This window comes from Macaca nemestrina, chromosome 10 (genome assembly GCF_043159975.1).
Source record: "Macaca nemestrina isolate mMacNem1 chromosome 10, mMacNem.hap1, whole genome shotgun sequence".
In the NCBI taxonomy this organism is placed as follows: domain Eukaryota; kingdom Metazoa; phylum Chordata; class Mammalia; order Primates; family Cercopithecidae; genus Macaca; species Macaca nemestrina.
The window spans coordinates 82,487,064-82,494,215 of NC_092134.1; the positions used below are offsets into that span (position 1 = coordinate 82,487,064).

Consider the following 7,152-nt stretch of genomic DNA (forward strand, 5'->3'; position numbering starts at 1 on the left):
CATGAACCCATCACTTCAGCCAAGATAAATGAACATATTAACATATCCATCACCTCTAAAAGATTCCTGTCGCTCCATTGTGATCCTCCCTTCTGCATTCCTAATCCTGAGGCAGTCAGTGGCCCATTTTCTGTCTGTGGCCTGTTTTCTGTTTTTTTTTTTTTTTTTTTTCTTAGTGAGCAGCAGCAAGATTTACTGTGAAGAGCGAAAGAACAAAGCTTTCACAGTGTGGAAGGGGACCCGAGCGGGTTGCCCTTCTGTCTGTTTTTGAGCAACTCCACAGGACTGGAAGATTCTAAAGCCCTCAGCAAAGGAAAATGAAAGTAATTTTGTAGAGAATTTAATTATTCTTTTTAAAATGGAAAGGCCTATGGCCACAAAGTTTGCTTGTAAGAAAAGTACCAAAGTAACCCCCAGACATAATCATTAACAAAATTAAACTACTTTTGGAAACCTACCTGACTGGACAACTTTGCCATTTATCTCCAGCTATAGATATGTCCTTTTACAAATCAGACCACATCATTATCTTTCTGGTGACACACTCTTTTCTTTTTTTCTTTTGCACTTACCTTTTGTTTTTGTTTAGGGAAACAGCCTGAATGTTGCTCCTGACAGCATTCTGGAACTCTTAGCAAAGAACAATCCCTGGGTCACAAAGCCCAGCTGAGACAGATGAAATTGAATTGTTAGGCTGGGCGCCGTGGCTCACACCTGTCATCCCAGCACTTTGGGAGGCCAAGCAGGCGGATCACTTGAGGCCAGGAGTTTGAGACCAGCCTGGCTGAGGCATGAGAATTGCTTGAAGCTGGGAGGTAGAGGTTGCAGTGAGCCGAGACTGTGCCTGTGCACTCCAGTCTGGGCAACAGAGTGAGATGAGACTGTCTCACAAAAATAATAAAAATGAAATTGAATGGTCAAATCAAATAATAGAATACTTAATTTTCAAAAAGCCCTACAAAACAAATGTACTACTGATACATACAACAATAAAAATCTTACAGATTAAAGGAAAAAAGTACATACTGTAGCATTTTATTTACATGAAATTCAAGCAAACTGACTTATATAGACATTGTGGGGTTATTGACTTAGAGGCCACAAAATAGCTTTCTAAGGATATTGGAAATGTTCTATACTTTGATTCTGTTGGAAGTTAAACAGATATGTATATACACACCCATACATATATATGTAAAAATTTATCAAGCTGTATACTTAACGTTTGTGCACTTATATGTAAATTTATATCAATGAAAAAAAGCAATAAGACTTCAAGAAAAAAAGGACATAATAGGAATAAAGGGGCACATGTACAGATACTATAGAAAAATTTATATGAGAATACTAGGCACAACTTTATGCTAATATGTTTGAAGAGTTGGATAAATTGAATAATTTCCTGCAAAACTGAAAATACCATAATTGATTCAAGAAGACATAGAATATCTGATTTGTTTTTTTTTTTTTTTTTTTGAGACAGAGTCTCGCTCTGTCGCCCAGGCTGGGGTGCAGTGGCCAGATCTCAGCTCACTGCAAGCTCCGCCTCCCGGGTTCCCGCCATTCTCCTGCCTCAGCCTCCTGAGTAGCTGGGACTACAGGCGCCCGCCACCTCGCCCGGCTAGTTTTTTGTACTTTTTAGTAGAGACGGGGTTTCACCGTGTTAGCCAGGATGGTCTCGATCTCCTGACCTCGTGATCCGCCCGTCTCGGCCTCCCAAAGTGCTGGGATTACAGGCTTGAGCCACCGCGCCCAGCCAGAATATCTGATTAAACTACTACCATTAAAGAATCTAAACTGGTAGTGTGTATGTCTTCACTCCCGTGTCACGATTTCCAGAGTTATCAGAAACGTGCATGTGAGAGCAGCTGTTGAAGTCCTGTAGCTGATTGTAAGCTGTCTTTTGAAGAAGGTTAAAACAAGACAATTGTCTGTGAATGATAAAATTTCTAGGGTAGTTACAGTTAAAAACACGATTGACAAATATGGTTATTTCTGTGGTTTACAATGGTTTAACATAACCTTAATTTTGATTGATAGCATGTACTCAGACATTAGGATTTTAGACCTCCCATACAATTTTAGAACACATATCAATATTCACTAAACTATAACCTGAAGAAGATTAAACATTTTGGCAATTCCACATACCTAAGCGTGTTAAATAATCCTGTTTAAGGCTTCAGGGGCCCTCTGCAGCATCGAAAAGCTAGGGGGTCAGGAAAGACAATTTTGAAACTGAAGTTTGATTGTGAAAAGTTAAATGTTAGATGTTTAAAACACTTGATGTTATGAAATACAGTTCCAGGTCACCATAAGTTATTTAATTTGCCAAAATGATGACTCAAAAATTTTAAAACAAGGCAAAAATCTTTACTCATTAAGAAGGAAGACTTAGCTTTCCAAACAGTTTGCCTCGTGTCTTCTTTCCTCTTCTTGGTAGTCTGTCCACCGGGCAAATGAAAATCTTTCATTATTCTTCACTGTTACATGAAAATCTGATACAAGGGAGAGAAAACAAGATTTTACCCTTACATTGGTTTCAAAACAATCCTTTATCCCTAGGCAATATTTACATTTCCATGCGTTTTTATAATCTTTTACCACAAACACATTTTACTGTTCTTACACACCTTGCATGTAAATCTATTTTCAGTAGTCTCATTTACATGTTATAATGGTAACTCTTAGCAATTTTTAACTTTAAAACTTAGTAAGTTGTTTTAATTGTGTACTGGGTGCAGATAAAGTCCGACTTCTTCCAATATAGTCAGGGGCGTGATTAATTTTGTACGTCCCTAGGCCTTACAGAGTTGTAAAGCAGACAGTTTACAACCTTGAAACATTTAGCAAACCTGGTATCTGACTTAGTTGATTTACACCTATTTACATTTTGACGACATTTGTACCAATTATCTTTAAAACTATTTTTATTTCTTAAAGTCACGTGAACTAAAAGATAGCTTTTATCTTTAAAACATATTTAAGTGCTTATTTTTCTTTAAGCCAATCAGAACTCTCTTTATAGACATCATACACAACACATATATAGCTACACAGACAGAGGATCTAGTCATTATAAGATTTTTCATTTGCCAATCTTCTAATTGGATTATTGGCCTCCAAGTGGGGCCCTTAAGAGCGGGGCTAGGAGAGTGAAATGGTTACATTGTCTGGGGTATATACACTGGGGTTCATTGTCTCAGGCCAAGAAAAAATTCAAGATACAGGCACATGTGGGTGGGTTGAAGAGTGGAAAGCCTAATAGAAGACAGGAGAGAGGAGAGTAGCTCCTTGAGAGAAACAGAGAGAGAGAGAGAGAGAGAGATCTGAAAAAAGTGGGTAGGTGGCAGACCACAGCAGATATTATAAGCAGGTTGGAGAAGGCGGTGACTGATTTACGTAGGGCTCACAGATTGGTTTGATCAGGTATGACATTTACATAGCACGCAGGGAAGGCTGGCTGCCCTACCCTAATCTTACGCAAATGGGCTTTCTAGTTGATCGGCACCAGAAGGGAAGATGGAACCACCCTCTTGAACATGTCTGGTCTGTAGTTCCTGCCGACATTCACCTGTGCAAGCTCCCAGCTTTCTTGTCTATGTCTGCAGCTCGACTTTACAGGCTCTTCTTTCTTAGAAAATGATTTGGGGCTGATTTCATTGAAGAGAAAAGCCTTACCGAGGGCTCCCATACCCTTACCATCTGCCTATGTGAATTCTTCTTAACTCCTATATCAAAAGCATGCAGTTTCTGGAGAAGAATAAAACAGATTTTGAGAGGGATCTGTCTGCCTCTGATTCCTGGGGTTCCATGAGGACAACAGAGGTTTCTCCCCAAATGGAATCCATGGAGCCTTTTCTGTTTTTCCCAAGGAGTCCCAGGCCATCAGAAGTTATCTTGGGACCTCTCATACAGGCATTAAGAGTGGCAAGACAAAATGGAAAAGAAGAACGTAGGTGACTGATTAAAAACCTTTTCTAGAAAACCAAGAGCCAAGAAGAGAAAAACATAAAGGCCTTTTAAATATGCCTGTAGCTTGGATATCCACTTTTAATTCAGCTGAGTGCTCTTTAAGAAAATCCTTTAAAATCCCTTGTTGCCTGACTTTAGCCACACCAAGTGGTTAAGATTTCTGGCATTTGAATTTTACCAAAAGTAATCTCATAGGTGAAACCAACAAGCCTCAATTAAGATTATGATTTAACCATGATTGTACAAGCTATTTTCAAAGGGGTGGTAAGCAGCTTTTGAAACCACCATTGTGAAACTGTCACTGAGACAGTGAGAGATCTGACCCAACCAACTCCATGTTGCCTCTGGTCTCCAAGCTGCCCTTGTTCATTCCTGGGCATAGGCTGAACTAACTCTGGGAGGAACTTAGAGTTTATAGTCCAAAGCGAAGATGAGAACAGCCCTTTCCCAAAACAAACCTCCTCCTTTCCTGGGGACCAGACTGCCTTTGTCGGACCAAGAAACCAACCACAAGATTAATTACTATGGTTTAGGAATCATGCAGCTGGAGGCCACAAGATTCTAGCCCTCCCTAAACTGCTTCTAAGATCAGTGCTTGAGATATTTTGCAGACCCTGCACTTGATGGATTAGCTGGCACCACCCAGATTGATAAACTGGCTCATCTGATCTTGCCCCCACCCAGGAACTGACTCGGCACAAGAGGACAGCCTTGACTCCCTGTGATTTCATCTCTAACCTAAACAATCCCGGCTCACTGGCCTTCCCCACCCACCAAGCTGTCCTCAAAAACTCTGCTCCCCGAATGCCTGGGGAGACTGACCAGAGCAGTAACAAAACCGTGGTCTCCCGCACAGCCAGCCCCACATGAATCACCCCTCTCCATTTCAATTCCCCCATCCCAATAAATCAGTTCTTTAGAGGCAGTGGACAAGGTGAACCTACGCGGTGGCCACACTTTTACAAAATCTAGAACCTTTAAAGGCAACTCAGAGAAAGGAAGATTTAAGAAGGGAAGCTAGTAGTTGTTAATGGAGGGGAAGAGAATCAGCGAGTGGCAAAAGTCATACAGACATTAACCCAAAGGTACTCATTCTCCAAGCCAGGATTGAACTCGGGCCATCGTTGTAAAATGGTGGAGATTAAAACAAAGTACTGCCACATGGTTGGTTACAGGTCACACTTCCAAGGATGTAAAACAAGATGGAGGCCTACAGCAAAGTTTGTTACTGACCAGTTTACCAGGCAGGCTTGAACAGCAGGCTTACGGAGCTCTAGAGCCGCATTCCATCCTAAGGTACCCCTCTTTCTAACAGAACCATACAGAAAGACATGCAAAGCACACCACATTGGCTACAGCTTAAGACTGACCTCACAAATCCTTTTTCATTAATCAAAACTTTACAGAGAATGTAAACAGCGATCCTTATTATTCCTTTTACTGGTTTGCATAGGGAGAGAGAAGTCAAAAGCTAAACTGGTAAAAAGGCAAAGAAGGCTTGCACATAGAGGACCTCAGACCGTTTGCCCTCCTGCCTGCAGAAAATATCTAGTTGTTGGATAGTATTGAAATGAGCAGCCAGGCGCAGTGGCTCATGCCTGTAATCCCAGCACTTTGGGAGGCGAAGGCGGGCAGATCACCTGTGGTCAGGATTTCAAGACCAGCCTGACCAACAGGGTGAAACTCTGTTTCTACAAAAATGCAAAAATTCAAAAATTCACCGGGCGTGACAGCAGGCACCAGTAATCCCAGCTATTCAGGAGAATCACTTGAACCTGGGAGGCAGAGGTTGCTGTGAGCTCAGATTGCACCATTGTACTCCAGCCTGGGTGACAGAGCGAGACTCCGCCCCCGCCCCCCAAAAAAAGCACTTTCCTGAAGAGACCAGGCCTCCCCCAGTTCTGCACTTGGTGAGATGGCCATGCCTGAGTACAAAAGAATATGAGGCGCTATTTTTAGAGTCTGAGGGTCAGAGGAATTCCACTGATCCAGGCTGTACTCAAGGGAAGCGCAGGCTAAAGACGGGTTATTACCCATCTTGAAAGAGAGGGGAGAACGTGTCCCTTAGTCTCCCTCCTCCTTTCAGAGTGACCCTGTGTGGAGAGAAAGATAGAAGGGGTATCCCCCTTCTCTTTCCTCCCATCTCCTCTGGGTCCCGGCAACCATGATAGGTGCCACCCATGGATCTGGAGAAGCTAGTCAGCAGGAAAGGTCATGTTTATCTGGGTGAGGCCCTAGCTCTCCATACTGCTGGTTTCTTAGACCCACTTGGCCAATAGGGCTTCCAGATTACCCCAGGGGCTGGGGAGAGATTATGCAGTAGTTGAATTTGGGCAAGACCCTTTAATGGAGTGTGTTTTAACCCTTCCCTTACACCCCCTTATTACTACCCAGGCAAAGTTATGACTTCCTAGAGAATGGGACCAATTGACTTTTAAACATAAGACCCCTTTCTTGGATGCCAACATAGCTGGATGCAGAACAGATGCTTCAGAAGAATGTAAGAATATCTGATGGGGATAGCACTGAGGCTAAAATCTGTCTTGCAAGGGTGGCTCCCTCCCACCTGTTGAAAGGGGAGTTTTACTGTCTACAAATAGAGCATGAGGCCTGAGCACTGACAGAGGGATGTAACAATGAAAGGAATCGGGGAACCAGAGTTTTTGGGCAAAGAACTGACAAGGCTCCCCATGAAAAATCCCATCCCATTTGGTGGTGCTCTAGGGTTTGAAATGTAAAAACTCTGACTCCAAATTCTTTCCAGGCAGAGGTTAGAAAGAGATATCTGTGTCTTAATAGGCAACCCCCATAATATGCCACCCAGCAGAAGAAAATTAGTTTGTCAATGCTGAGCTCTTAGAAAACCCAAATGGAGAGGAGGGGATTCACTTTGGGTGGAATATCCTCCCATACAGTGCTATGAATGCCTATTACTGGGGGTCAAAAATGCCCTTACTAGGTGAAAGTTTAGACTGAAATCTTGAAATCCCCCATCTCAAGGAAATCACAGAAGCAGCCATTTTTAAAGTTACATTCCTGGTTACTAAGGCACTTACTAACTTTACTCAAGAAGATCATCTCCCCAGGCTGTAAAAACTCCCTTAACGTAGCATACAAAGAAGGGATAGGAGACAGCCATGAAAAAGAAAGGAAGAAAATGATATAGAAAAGTCTGGA

The 7,152-nt window shown here is 42.3% G+C and overlaps 1 protein-coding gene across 3 annotated transcripts in view; it reads right to left on the bottom strand.

The window, feature by feature from the left end:
- LOC105474359 (thiol S-methyltransferase TMT1A) overlaps nucleotides 1–580 on the bottom strand; it is a 48,277-nt gene extending 47,697 nt beyond the window's left edge. The window contains exons 1-2 of one of the 3 annotated variants that reach the window (XM_071071718.1): nucleotides 459–580; nucleotides 54–195 (exon numbers count right to left, since the gene is read on the bottom strand). The gene's annotated coding sequence lies outside the window, so the exon portion shown is untranslated. The remainder of the gene's footprint in view (nucleotides 1–53; nucleotides 196–458) is intronic. The other 2 variants (XM_071071715.1, XM_071071716.1) reach the window with 2 other exon arrangements.
- Between the last annotated feature and the right edge of the window lie 6,572 nt (nucleotides 581–7,152).